Raw genomic sequence first — 14,499 nt, 5'->3', positions numbered from 1 at the left:
GGTCTGCAACCAGGCTTTATACATCAAGAACTGGCACAGCTCCATGAATCTGTTGTTTGACCAGTTACTGGCATTTGGATGGATAAAATCTAATTGCTTCCTCTTCACAAGTGAAAAAAAAAACCATTCTATTATAATGAAAGAACAATGTAACTGATCGGACTGTGTTCGGCAGAAACAAACAAAGGCTACTTTGACTAAGTTGTTAGAAAGCTACTGAAGTGTCAAAACACTTGTTCCAGAGCTGTATTTATTGACATGTTATATCACAAAACAATATTGTTCACCATTGTAGAAAAGCATGAACTAACTTCTGCTGCCAAATAAACGGGACCAATCTCCCCTTCAAGATATCTATCCAGTAAATTCCTCATACATTTAATAAAACAACAAAAACAAAAATCCATGCTTTTGATAACTCTTAACCCAAGTTAATCTAATCAGTTCCTTAAGATGAGTTCTTCAAAGTACCATTATATTCAAAATGGCTGACCTTCTGGTGGGTTCGGGGTTTGGCTCCAGGACACTTTTTTTATACATCTGGACATGTTACATGTGCGTCAGACATATCAGTGAAGCAGGCTGCTATTTAGCGCTCATGTGCGAGACCTGTATGACATGTACATTTTCGCCATCACTGACATGTGTGCCAGGTTTCATGGGCTTTCAAGCATGTTTAGGCTGCCATAAATACAAAAAAAAATGTTTTAATAATGTATGTATAATGTAATAATAAATATTGACAAACGCTGCTCAGACCTTTACTATGAACACTTCATACTTATCTTTTTATCAATAACTTCTGGGAATCCATGACCTGCTCTTTGTTATAAGTTATCAGTCTCATATTTCTGTTTATCTGGTTTACCGTGTATCTGACACATCCATCTCTGAGATTTCTGCCTCCATCCCAGTACGATGCAGGTGAAACGAATTTCTTTTGTAGGGCTCCTAACATTGATTAAAATTAATTTAGAAATGTTTTCTTTTCGAAGACAATATCCATATTCATTTGGATACACTGAAACAGTTTTCATGGGTTGTATTTATTTCTTTATTAGTTAACAGTTCCAGTCAAGCTAAGTTTATTTAACCATGAAGGCAATTATTCCCTAACTTTGACCACAAAGTTTTAGTTATCTAACCCTAACCAATGGGGCGGCACAGTTTATACAACAAAATTTAATTGAGCACTCTCAATTTATTTCTCTATAAATGTGAGTACTTTCTGTTCCTACGCCCTGTTATTTGTCTTCTGTTTCGTTTCTGTTGAAAGGTTATGAATAGTTTGCCTACCTGTCTGATTTAGAATACGCACATGCAAAGGAGAGGAACTGCTCGCATCAATATCTTTTAAATAATGGTAAATGTTGTGAAAGGATCAAGAGAAGTTATTGCTAGGGCTGAGCAAGTACACCATTATATGCATCTGTTCAATCAACTAAATTATCTGTATTGGTATTCCTACTCTGAATTGGTGGGCTCAAACCGGACAATTGTTAAATTGGTAATGGTAAATTGGTAATTTAAGCCTAAAATTGATGTGGGTTGATCAGCGGTAGCTAAATTTATTAGAAAACTATTTACAGAACAGTCTCAGAATTTAGTTTCAGAGCAAAGTTTTTGATTGCGTGAGTAAGAGAACTATTTACCGAACAACTCAGCAACATTTTTAATAATAAAAGTTCCCATATGTGATGACACTCAAAGTACATTATCTATACTGGATACTCATTTCAGCCGAATACTTGCTCGGTCGCTCAACCTTAATTATTAGTTTTCAGGTTATTCATCTACCAGTAGCAGATTTTTCCTTACTTTGGTAACTACAAAATACTTAACCCAGACAGTGTATTTTCTGAACGTACATTGTAATTTTGAATTAATAAGTATATGTACATGTAAACATAAATTGTGTATTCATTAACTGAATTTAGTTATTCACTTTCATAACTAGGCAAGGCAAAGCAAGTTTATTTATTTAGCACATATAGCACAATTCGTAAAGTGAGGCTATTTAAAATGTGCTTTAGTACATTAAGTGCATTCAAACTCGATAGGAACAAGAAAAAGTGACCAAAAATGAAAAGTGTATCTACAGTACATGCACAGTACACAAAATCTGACTCTAGGACTAATTTATATAACGTTAATTGGTAAAATAAGTTCTTCATAAAAGAAATGTTGAAATGAAAATGAATGATTCTGAACAGGTGGTGCCACATATCTAGAGAACATTTCTCACATAGTACAAAAAAGACTGAAACATAAACACCTTGACCCTACTCTGTGCTCTACCTGTCCATCTCCTTTCTGTTTGTCTATATTTTCTATTTATGTATATGTAGTCTAGCATTCAGTTCCTTGTTCCTTGTCTATGTCTTAGTTATCCAGTTTAGAAACGTAAGCCACATGCAGCAACACCTGCTAATTCCCTGCTGATAAAACATATTTGAAGTAGGTGTTAATATGACAAGAGTGCAAAAGTGAAACCATGGCTTACTGGAAAAACAATGAAACAAACAATTCGGAGAATGCTTTGGTAAATAAAGGCAGCTGACAGATGAAGGAGTGGTGCAATAGCGTGACAATACGCAAAACTTCTCTCTCTCTCTCTCTCTCTCTCTCTCTCTTTCTGTCTCTCTCTGTCTCTGTCTCTCTGGCTGTCCTTCCTAATTCTCGCACGACATGTACTGGCATGTTTTTTCACTTTCTGCAATGCCAGCAATTATTCCCTTCGCAAACCTGTAAGAACTTGAAAGGAAAAATCATAATTACATCTCAATAACACACACCCCAATAAAGATTAGATGATGACCAAAACTTTTCTCGTTTTAATTAAAGGCCTCTGCTTGTCAAATCTGTGTTTTTGGTACGCGTTTTTTTTATCTGTTTTTTTATTAAATCCGTCACCCACACTGGCACACTGAGTCTGATCCATTTTATTATTCTATGCATCGTCACAATAAGAGACATAGCAATCACGCAATGAGAATGATTTTGTGGTCATATCACTCAAAGTAGATTGGTCCAAGGTGTCAAGAAGTTTCGATACAGACTGTAAAATGAGATGTCCAACGAAATGCTCCTGTGAATGATGGAATGACAGATATGTTATCAGAGGGCGTTGTATGCACGTAAACTTCTTCACATCTGTCAAAACAAATTCAAGGCTTGAAATCTTCCATGACCCACTTATGGGTCACATCCCAGACGAACAATGCAGTAGGACCTCACTCACCTTTAGTGGTATGTAGATAGTTTTGGTTTTCTTTGTCGGCATGCTGTGCAATGCACAAACCCTAATAAAGGTTAGATGATGATAAAGACTGTAGCAAGTCTCTGTACTTCTACCGTGGGTTCCCTCAGCGCACAATCCAGCACCACAAGTCTGTTGGTCAAAACAAATTTTATTTACTTTCAGCTGCAACCACAGTCAACAAACAACAATTTTGGACATCCGCTCTCATTTGTCCATGGCAGCCAACTCAGGTCAAGCACACTACTGCCTTGAGAAGAATTTTGCCCTGACCCGAGTCATCTAATATTATCTGCCAATATCCAAGCCAATATTTGTATTTTCCTACATAATACAGTTGCACAGTGCACACTTCAAGTATATTATTACAATCAATTCAATGTACAGTATACTAGATAATTACAAAGGAGTTGAACACCTAATCCAGGTTAAAAGCAACATAGTAGCAGCTGTAATGGTAGATTCAGTTTCTTTGTTTCAGCCACTGCAGATGCCCAACCTCCCCCTTCCTAACACAAGATGCCAGGTCCTTTTGTGTTTTGTAGATTGTGATGTCTGGACTTGGCTTTGCACCTGAATGCAAGATCCTGTAGGACACCTCATATGTAAAACACACCAGCAGGGGGTCGGCCCTGATGTCTGCAGTGGGCAGAGGGGTGGGAAAGCACTTCCTGGAAGGCCAGACCCCTACAGCAGACAAAGGGGTGTGAAAGAGGTGGTCCTCAGGTATAAATGTTTAGATATCCCCATGTTCGGGGTCCTTCTTCATCTTTGACCGCTCGTGTGTTGATTGACCTTTTCTTTGCAAAGAAAATAAACTTGTCGGCCGGCAGAAGTTCTCTATTTCATTCTTCACCAGCAGCAGAGAAATTTCCACAACACAGCTGCCCAATGCAGGAAGGTGAGCTGGCAAACAATTAAAGACTTTGTGAATGCATAGGCTCATAATATGACAGCCACGTCATTAGAGCAGAAATAGATCTGACTATAATAACATTTGGGTGGGGTTGGTGTCATTAAATGTGTTCAATCACGTAACTTAAGCAAAGGCTGCACCAAAGCTACAAACACTGGAGAGAGAAACTCCCAGAGACCAGAGATAGGACGGCACCAACAACAGGAGCGCTGACTGCAAAGTCTGCAGTCAGCAGCCTTGCGAATAAAGGACGCTGGATCCACCACATCAAATGTTATCAGGCACCTGAAAACTCACCTGGATAGGTCAGTCACATTAGCGCATATGGACGGTTAGCTCAGTATCAACTATGTAACATTCACTTAGCTTGCTACTAGCTTTGTAACTGAATATTTGAATAGATGAGTGGATGTTAGTTTGCTTGTCGCACTTGTTTGCATTGAGTGGCGTTGACATGACGTAAAAAAAAAAAAAAAAAAAAGGTCGGGTAACGTTAATCATCTAAAGTTACGTTGCCACCATCTTACTGGCTAACGTTAACCGTAGAAAAATACATAGTTATACTGTCGGCTTACAGGCAGGTTACAGGTTAATTGTTGACCAGTAACGTTAATGTTACAGGTTTACCAGGTTACCATTACAATGAGTTTGAGTGAGAGGATAGAGGAATGTGTCATTAGAGACCCAGTGTAATTAAACAATACGGTTGCAGAGTGCAAACCTTGGATGATTAGTTATTATTGCATTACTAACAATGTTAGATTTACAAGATTACAAGATTACTTTATTTGTCACATACAGAAGTCCCAGAGTAACATGCTGTGAAATGTCTCCTGGTTACTCCTAAACTGGCCTTATAAATAGAATAAATAAGATAAATATGAATAAAATCAAACTAATATGATGTAAATAATTTAATTAAATATAATCTAAATAATGGAATCAGAAATTAAAGTATGTGCAAGGGTGTGTGTATGTGTGAGTGTCAGGCTGAGTCCTGGTGGTGGGGGGAGTGGTCAAGTTCTGGTTCAGGAGTCTTAATGGCCTGAGGAAATAGCAATATTTTCCTGTTACCCTGAGTTAGTCTATATCGTTTTTTAGCAACCCTTTCTATAATCAGAAATAAAAGATTGATATATAGCCTGCAACATTAGCTTAGATCCAGTTCTTCTCTCAGAAACATGTGGTTCCAGATGTGTTTTGCTACACATAAAAATGTTAGCTATATCATCCATGTCAGGGGTAGAAGAGAGATACTCCCCAGTAAGTGACCGGGTAGCAGCAGATGACAGAAGGCTCATTACAACCAGAAGAGACATATGATTTTTATTTTTTAGAGACTTGAGACTTGACTTGGACTTGCAAAAAAAAGACTTGTGAACATCTCTGCCAGAGACAGTAACAAGGCCAAAACAATTAAAGAGAGGGTTTGTTATTGTATACTTTATTTTAAAACAAACAAAAACATATACAATACACAACACACCATGCTGGGATGGAAGCCAACTGGCAGTGTAAGGGGTTTTTTTGTGTTTGAACCACTAACACAAGGGATGGACCAGTCTAGGGGGAAAAAAATGATCTTGGTATAATAAATCCCCAGACTAGACAATATAATGTTATTGAATATTATTTACGTTGCATATTCTTTTTCATTTGCTTTAACTAAAATCTCACAAATTCAAAAACCATTTTATTTAGTTCTTTGCTCCAGAGTTAATCACAGTAATAATGTAGCTGCATTCAGGGTTACAATGTGTTGTACAGTGCAAACAACAGAAAGTTGGAACACCGTACAACATAGTAGTTGCTTAAAAGGTTACATTGGTTATTCACTGGGGTCAGTTGATGGTAGGTGGACAGTGTGGACTGTACACTCAGCTACTCCTGTTTTCATTCACAGTTTCACTATCAATGTAACACCACCTACAGTTGGACAGTAGAACCATTATTATTGTACATCTTTGATCATGTTGTTGGAGATAAGGATTTAGAAAGATAGGACTGTGATTCCTAAGGACTTTTTGTACGTTGATGTGTTAATTTATTAACTTGGATGTGGTCCAGTTTTGCACACTGCTGGGTAATTTATTGCAAGACTGACTGGCTCTTTCATTAATATAAACTGTTTGTTAACTGTTTGACCTAACATGTGATGTGACTTTCTCTGCTGGTTGTGTTTGTGTGTGAGAGAGAGCAAGGACACCCTCTCTCTCTGGCTTTATCTTCTTAACTTCCATACCCACATCATTTTTATCTAAAGATTTTAACTGTGGCAGTTAATCTTGTTGTATTTTGTTGATCTAGTTGTATTTGTCACTTATTTCTAGCCATTTCATTATCACATCTTTGTTTTGTTTCATTATCTGTTTTGTTTACCATGGATTCCCCTTGATAGTGCCAATACACATTACTATCCCAGATCTGTTTGTGTTATATATAGTTGAAATTTCCATCATCCTTAAACTTAAGCTAACTAAACTAAGCCAGTAATGACAGAGAAATGTTGTAATTTCAGTTGAGCTGAGAATAGTGTATTTTGGAGATGCGTTCAAATACAGTGGACAATTGTGTTTCTGTTAGGGATGCTCGATATTGGCTTTTCTGCCGATATTCGATATTCCGATATTGTCCAACTCTCAATTTCGGATACCAATATCACCCGATACCGATATATGCAGGCTTTTTACACCAAAACTGTTAGGTAACAACATAACATATCTCCTATTGTGGAATTAACACATTATGCCTCATTTTATTGTGATGCCCCACTGGATGCATACATAAATGCAACATGGCTTTCCAAATGTAAACACTGTCTGTGCAAAATAAGAGAACAACAAAATAAGAAACAACAAAATAAGAGAACAACAAAATAAGAGAACAACAAAATAAGAGAACAACTTCAACTTTCATTGTATTAATACTGAAAAGAGCGCTAACGCTAATCGCTAGCTAGGCACTAGCTTTGGTTAATGTGTTTAATTGTATTATGGACCTGAAGGAGTGCTAATGTAAATTCTAAGCCAATTGTTAGTTTGGTTAAGGAACAGCTCAGAGCAGGGTAAAATATTTAAGGTGCATTGCACTTATTTTGTGTTAATATTAAAATCATTCATCTTTAAATTGTTTGCTTGTTAGCCACGGTTAGCAACCAACCAGTCTAGCGTAGTTGTTGTTGTTGTTGTTATACGTCATCTAGCGCGCGCCGGTAAACGTCCCATGCTGCGTTCATGCAGGCTCGGAAATGCTGAAGCCTACAGAACAAACATCGGTTATAAAAACCCGATACCGATAATTCACAATATTAAATTTTTTAGTGAATATCGTCCGATAATATCGAAGGGCGGATATTATCGGACATCCCTAGTTCCTGTAAGAAATGTGTGTATACGTTTGTTGTTTTCTAGAGGGGAGATTGTTAAGGGTCCCGCACCCTGTAGCGAGGATGGTCCTAATACAGCAAACAGGCAGGTATGTGGGGATATACACCAATCAGCCATAACGTTATGACCACCCGGGGACCCTGACTGGTCTGCAGCTGCTCTTTCTATCTGAACTAGCATGAACTTTTTCAGCAGTTTGAGCTACAATAGCTTGTCTGTTGGATCGGACCACACGGCCAGCCTTCGCTCCCAACATGCATCAATAAGCCTTGGCCGCCCATGCCCCTGTCACTGGTTCACCACTTTTCCTTCCTTGGAGCACTTTAGATTGGTACTGACCACTGCAGACTGGGAACACCCCACAAGAGCTGCAGTTTTGGAGATGCTGACCCAGTCGTCTAGCCATCACAATTTGGCCAATGTCAAAGTAGCTCAAATCCTCACGCTGCCCATTTTTCCTGCTTCTAACACATCAACTTTGAGGACAAAATATTAACTTGCTGCCTAATATATCCCACCCACTGACAGATGCCATGATAACTTTCTCTGCAAAATGAGAGGAGAAGGAGCCCCGCCTCCCATCATGCACACCTTCTACAGAGGCACCATCGAGAGCATCCTGACAAGCTGCATCACCGTGTGGTACTGACCCCTCCCCTTCTATGAAGAGGTAAAAGATAGAAGAAAAAAAGGAAATATCAATGCCATAATTAAAGAAAGAGAGAAAGCCAGGCAGACAATAGCGGACCGGCTTAATGCTTAAGTAGTCCAAAACTACAACAGTGCTCCACTGGAACTGTCATAATTAGGCTACAATTAAAGGACTAAAGGAGTTACTAATCAACTGTTGTACACTTTGCTTTAAATGTGGCAAGTAGAGGTGCATGTTACTTAAATGTAGAGTAGGATTAAGTGCAAACAATTCATAAAGAACAAACTTGTCTGGCCATAAAAAGACCTGGCAGCAAGTTACATTAAAAATGTTAAAAAAGTTAGATCCAAGAACATTTTGCAGGCTGGTAAGTGACTTTAAAGTAGATAACAGTGAACAAATGAGGTGAATAGATTAGATGTCTGCTGACATGTTGAATGTCTGTATGATTGTAGCAGTTAAAAAAAAAAAACCATAGCACAGGGGGCGGCCCACCAAGCCAGGATATGTTCGGCAAATGGTTCCTTTATTGAGGTTCTCTGCATCCCCAACAGAATAAAGGAAGCTCCCACTTGCAAAACATCTCAATGTAACACAGACCATCTGTGGTACAGTGAGAGCATGGCTTCCTGCCGTCTGGTGCTGTATTTTTGGACCCAGCAGCCTACATAAATATCTTAGTCCGTCACCTGAGAATCTGTATCTCTCAATGAGATAGTCATCTCCAAAGGCCAATGGGTTTGACCTGTCCCGGAAGACTCTTTCATGACTAAATGCTCGTCTGAGGATTAGGGCTTCCTCATCCAGTACATCCTCCAAGAAAGGGTAAGCCATTATGAAGAGGGAACAGGTGAATGGGAGTTGGATAGATAGATAGATAGATAGATAGATAGATAGATAGATAGATAGATAGATAGATAGATAGATAGATAGATAGATAGATAAATATATTCCTTTATTGTAACAGTAGCGGATAGAGAGAAAACAGTATAAATAAACAGTAAGAGTAGGGAAATAATAAAAAACACTATGTACTAGATGTATATATATACATATATATAGATGTGTGTATATATATATATATATATATATATATATATATAGCCTACTATATTGCCCTTGTCACAGATTTCATTGAAAACACCTTTGCAACTTCATCAGCTGTGTTTTGTAATCTCAATTACTGCAATAAAACACATATTTATGAAACCTCTGACGGCAGTTTGACAAGCAGTCTTCATTAGCATAGCAATATAACACTTGTCCTGAGTAATAATACTACCACTTGGATCAATATAAAAAGACTGTTGCAATTACAAACAGCCAACAGATTTAAATGAAATGAGAAATGACAATATATATGTAATATTTTAATGCAGGATAATTAAAATGATGCAACATACTTAGAAAGACCATGGACATGCTGTAAAACACATTAATTCCTCACAGGATTGACGGTGGAAATACAGGTGAATCACTAGGATTAATGTTAGCCTGGCTGTTAACCTGGTCTGGAGCAGGCTAGCTGCAGAGAATAAATCACCATAGTAACTTGACCTGCTGACTTGAGGCAAAATTAAGCCAGGATAACCAACATATCCCGGCTTAATCCCATATCTTGGTTTTGTGCAATACCCCCCTCGACTGCACATTTCACTTTCCACTGTTTATTTGCACTGTTTATTTGCACTACACCGCACTACCTCACCTGTTTAAATACTTTACTTATTTATCCTATTTTATTTCACCATGTAGATACCCAAGTGCCTTAATTCTTGATTGTTGTTTATTTTATGTCTGTTAAATTTTTGATTGTTTACTTGTCTTTTCTATTTATAGAAAATTTATTTTTTATTGCCTGTTTGCACCGTGCCGTATCACATATCACATATATAGTTCCACATATCAGTCCTGCAGCAAGAGGCAGATGATATACCGGGACAGTTCATGAACATGCAGTCATTAGCTGTCATAAAACCCTTGTAGTAGGCAGGACCTGTGAAAACATGGGAAAAGACAGGATGGATTATCAGATAACAAATTAGTTTTTTTAGTAATAGTAAAAATAGTTTGAGTTTTCACAATTATCAAATTACTGGCCTTTAGCTTTAAAACTTGCTCATAACAGACATGCTGGAAACACAATCATTTAAATAGCAAGCCTTGTGCCACCGGGCTATTAGGATTAGAATACTGTTACATTTTGTTCAAATAGACTGCAGGTTTGTTGTGTTCCCTGTACATAAACTCACCCTGGCTGACAACCAACAATACCAGAAGAGCAGGAATCACTGTCTTCATGTTTTCACAATGTCTCGGTAACATCAATCTTTTTATTGTAAGAGAAATTAAATGCCAGGTTTTGCTGGAAGCACTCTTATAATCCACATAAAAAAATGTAAAGACAGCTCACCTGATAAATTGTCCTACTGGGGTTTTAATACCTTAAACGTGTGTTGTCAGGCTGTCAGCTTTTTTTTTTTTTATTTATCTGGACATGTTGAGCAATCAATGCAAATCCAGTGTATCATTAACTCTACAGTTGTTCTCCAACAAACTGTGTGACATGGAGAGCAGTGTGCAATGTTGAAATAGCACCATGGCTTTGCTTGACAAACTGTGACTTTTATGAACTTCAATGTTTATTTCCGTCTGCATCATTTTATAATAATTACAACAACAGAGCACTGAAAAATGATAAACGATCATCAAATATAAGAAGCTCAAGGTTTAGATTGACGGGTCCTTGTTGAAATTTCCAGTAGGTAAGTGGACCTTGTGCTAAGATTTTGCCAACTGTTTTGTAACCAAACTTGAATGAAAATGATAAACAAAACAAAATTATGATAGAGATGAGAAATTGAAGTAAAATATATATACATATAGAGGTGTGAAAATTATGTAATGTTAATCACGATGCAATAAAACGTTAAGACTTTATGTAGAGTTTTATGAAATGTTGGAAAAGGGTGATTTTGATTTAGCCAGACTGAGAACTGAGACAGAGACAACCAAAGCTGGGGAATCAAAACAAGCATTACAGCCACCATTTTTAATGAACAAAACACTGCTTCAATCCTAACCAGTGACAAGCCTGGATCCTAGAATCAGATTATTTTTATGTCACTGTATGAGATGTTCGACTTTACAAATAAACATGACTTGTTGTCTTTTGTTCATTTTAAGCTGGTCACAATGTCTCCTACTTCACTATAAAGTCCATTCTCAGTGTTTGTGCACTGGTGGCTTCCAGTTTCTACATCGCACTTGTATAATTTGGCATACTGACTTCTAAAGTATTTGTGATGTCACAAATCATGCCTGTAGACCCCTCCCCCCCGCCGGTTAAAATCTGATTTTTAATGAGCACAGAGAAACTTTCCCTTTCATCATGCAACATCCTTCTAGTGTCAAAATCATTCTGCTCAGTGAAGCTCAAACATCCAACTTCAGGAACAAGAAGAAAAAGATGTTTTTGACTAACCCACCTGGTAAATAATATTTAGCTGGATTTCACATTCTGATGAGAAATAAAATAATTTTCTGAGAGAAAAATGAGAGGGGAAGGAATAAAAGAATGAGGAGGCATAAACAGCAAAAACTAGAACACATTGTTCTTTATTATGAGAATAGCAGAACAGACACTACATGACAGCAGAATATTAATTTATCAGAGCTGATAGTCATGATGATGATATTCATTTATCTGTTGCACTGATCAGTCCTGCAGCAAGAGGCAGATGAAATCCCTGGATGATTCATTCTCATGCACTCATTTGATGTCATGCAACCCTTGAAGTAGCTGGGACCTGTGAAAACATGGAAAAAGACAGGATGGATTATTACAGAAAGTACTGTTTTCTTCTTATTATTAGTAGCAGTAGTAGTAGTAGTCACTGTTCACTTTATTGTGACCACCTCCTGTTACTGCTGCTCCAGCCGAGTGAAGACTAAAGCACTTACGGGATCCAGCATAAATGATGACGCTGGCACAGACATTGTTTGAACCGTAGCAGGTCTCCACGGGGCTTGAGCATTGCTTCAGGCCTCCACAGTTACACCTCAAGCCTTCACCTGGAAAAAAAGTAGTTTTTCAACATCCTAATCAAACTATCTCTGCAATTTCATTTTAATTTAGGTAAAATAGACTGCAGGTTGCACGTCAACTCACTCTGGCTGACAGCCAACAATACAAACAGAGCAAGAATCACAGTCTTCATGTTTTCACAATGTCACGTCTCTGTGCAAAAGCCTCTGTATAAGAAAAGATGGGAAAGTGTTAGAAGATCAGACACCAATTAAATGTAAGAACAATTTAATCCACATATGCAAAACCTCAAACATATCCCACCTGAATGAATGTGATTGTCCTTGTGGAGAGTTGATACTCTGGCTTCCTTTTTATCCTCTTTTGTTGCGCAATCTTTCCATTATTGTTGCATATTCAGTGAATTTCAAACTTTTGAAATTGTCATCTGGGTTTTCCTCACAGAGTGACTCATCAAGGACAGTCATGGATGCTGGGAAAACACACTCTTACACCCCTACAGGACACGCACTGTATCGTAGGTAGATCATTAACCCTTCAGATAACACCATGACCACTCAAACCAGACATATTAAGAATACTAATAATGTTATCAATATTGTAATAAATGATAATAACCTAGTTAAGCAGAGATTTGAAAATGTGATGTTATATTGAGATGTTTTCCCCACTGTTTTGTTTTGTTTTCCACCAGATTTCCTTTACAGTTAAATAAACAGTGTCAGTTCTTTGACGTGTTTCTTGCTAAATCAAATGTTGTCATAATCATCAAACCACCATAAAGAGAATACATGACTTTATTTGTTTACAGGCTGTACTTTGTGTGCCAGTTTTCTGACAGGAAGCTGTCAGAAAACTGGCATGCTGTGTTGTTAACTGTGGTTAACAGACCTGTTGAAACTGAGCCAAGGGACATGAAACTCAAAATAAACATGAATCATGAATGTTTTTTTGAGAGTAGTGTACATCTTGGTGTACTTAAGCCCAACATGAAAAAAGATAAGCAAAATAGCTTGAATAAAATGTACATAGACATATAAAGAGCTAAACTTCATAGCTGTTTTTTGACTTTGATCAGGAATCACTGCTGCTGCTGCTAAAGTTCTTGTCTAAGCACACTCACAGTTCCCTCTCCACAAATACATGAAAGATACTGTATGTTCACTTATATAATCGGATAAAGAGTCGAGACGGATCAGCCTTAGTGAGAAAAGGGGATAAACCAAAGCGTTGACAAGAAACTCATTGAATCCACAGACACTAATGAGAGAAACAACAGCCACAAATCCTCTATTTTTTTTAGGAAAGCCGAACATTCTAGTGGCTGCACTGTTGGGATTTTCAATAGTTTAATTAAAAGAATTCATTAATTTTAAATTGGGAAGTAGCTGTAAAAGTTTAGGGTAAACTAAGGTTTTCAGTGTAAGTAAGTGGGGTACAGTGGCTCAAACTTTAAAACCAGATTTAACTGAAGCGCAACACATTATGAATGCTGATTTGACATAACCCTTAAACCTTCTGAGCACCAATCTTCTTAAATATTCCCTAAAATACCTTCAAAGTTAGAACAAATATGATGCCCCCTGTAGCTCCTAGAACAGTTGATTCATCTCTATTTGTTGATTTTAGGTTGATTGCACTAATTATTGATTAACACAGCTTCTTGCTGGTCTTGCAACTCTTTCACATATAGTCACAAATAAGAGAGGAGGATCAAGAATGTTTTTTAATCATCTAAAACACATCCAAGGACATATTTTAACCATTTGTACGTAGTATAAACAAAGCAAATTTTACCCATCTCCAATAAAAACTATACACACATGTGAAAATCAAACCAACCTGCCCTTGCTTTATACATTTGGGACATCATATTGATAAATCACCTAATTTTTTACCAAGCTACAACAAATCTTCCAGTGATGAAAAAATCTCCTAACGCAACACCAGCCAGTTTCATGTCATGTTATAATTAGGAATAAACTTTTATTAGATTTACTGTAAAATCATGATAACAAACAAAATTACTACAAATGGAGGACTATACCATGACATTATACTTTTATTTAAATGTATTTATTGAAGTCTTTATCTTCTCCAAGTTTCAGAGTACTGCACACCGGCCTCTCCAATGACTGAACAAAATGGATGTTTCTACTTCTAAACTACAACTACGTCCGCCTTTCTCAGACTATGAAACTTGAATAACCCATCAAATTAAACATTTAAGTCCTATGA

General features: G+C 37.3%; 2 long non-coding RNA genes across 2 annotated transcripts; one reads left to right on the top strand and one right to left on the bottom strand.

Moving 5' to 3' along the window:
• Positions 1-4,322: 4,322 nt before the first annotated feature.
• Positions 4,323-14,496, top strand: LOC127373815 (uncharacterized). Its single transcript, XR_007886940.1, has 4 exons — positions 4,323-4,480; positions 8,090-8,231; positions 12,706-12,782; positions 14,364-14,496. It is a non-coding gene; the product is annotated as an uncharacterized LOC127373815 (long non-coding RNA).
• LOC127373816 (uncharacterized) lies at positions 8,700-10,790 on the bottom strand. Its single transcript, XR_007886941.1, has 2 exons — positions 10,466-10,790; positions 8,700-10,209 (listed from the first exon to the last, which is right to left on the bottom strand). It is a non-coding gene; the product is annotated as an uncharacterized LOC127373816 (long non-coding RNA).
• Positions 14,497-14,499: the final 3 nt, after the last annotated feature.

The sequence above is a fragment of the Dicentrarchus labrax genome, unplaced genomic scaffold (genome assembly GCF_905237075.1).
Source record: "Dicentrarchus labrax unplaced genomic scaffold, dlabrax2021, whole genome shotgun sequence".
Classification (NCBI taxonomy): domain Eukaryota; kingdom Metazoa; phylum Chordata; class Actinopteri; family Moronidae; genus Dicentrarchus; species Dicentrarchus labrax.
The sequence above is the reverse complement of the archived record's forward strand: the minus strand, read 5'-3'. Positions and strand labels throughout refer to the sequence as shown.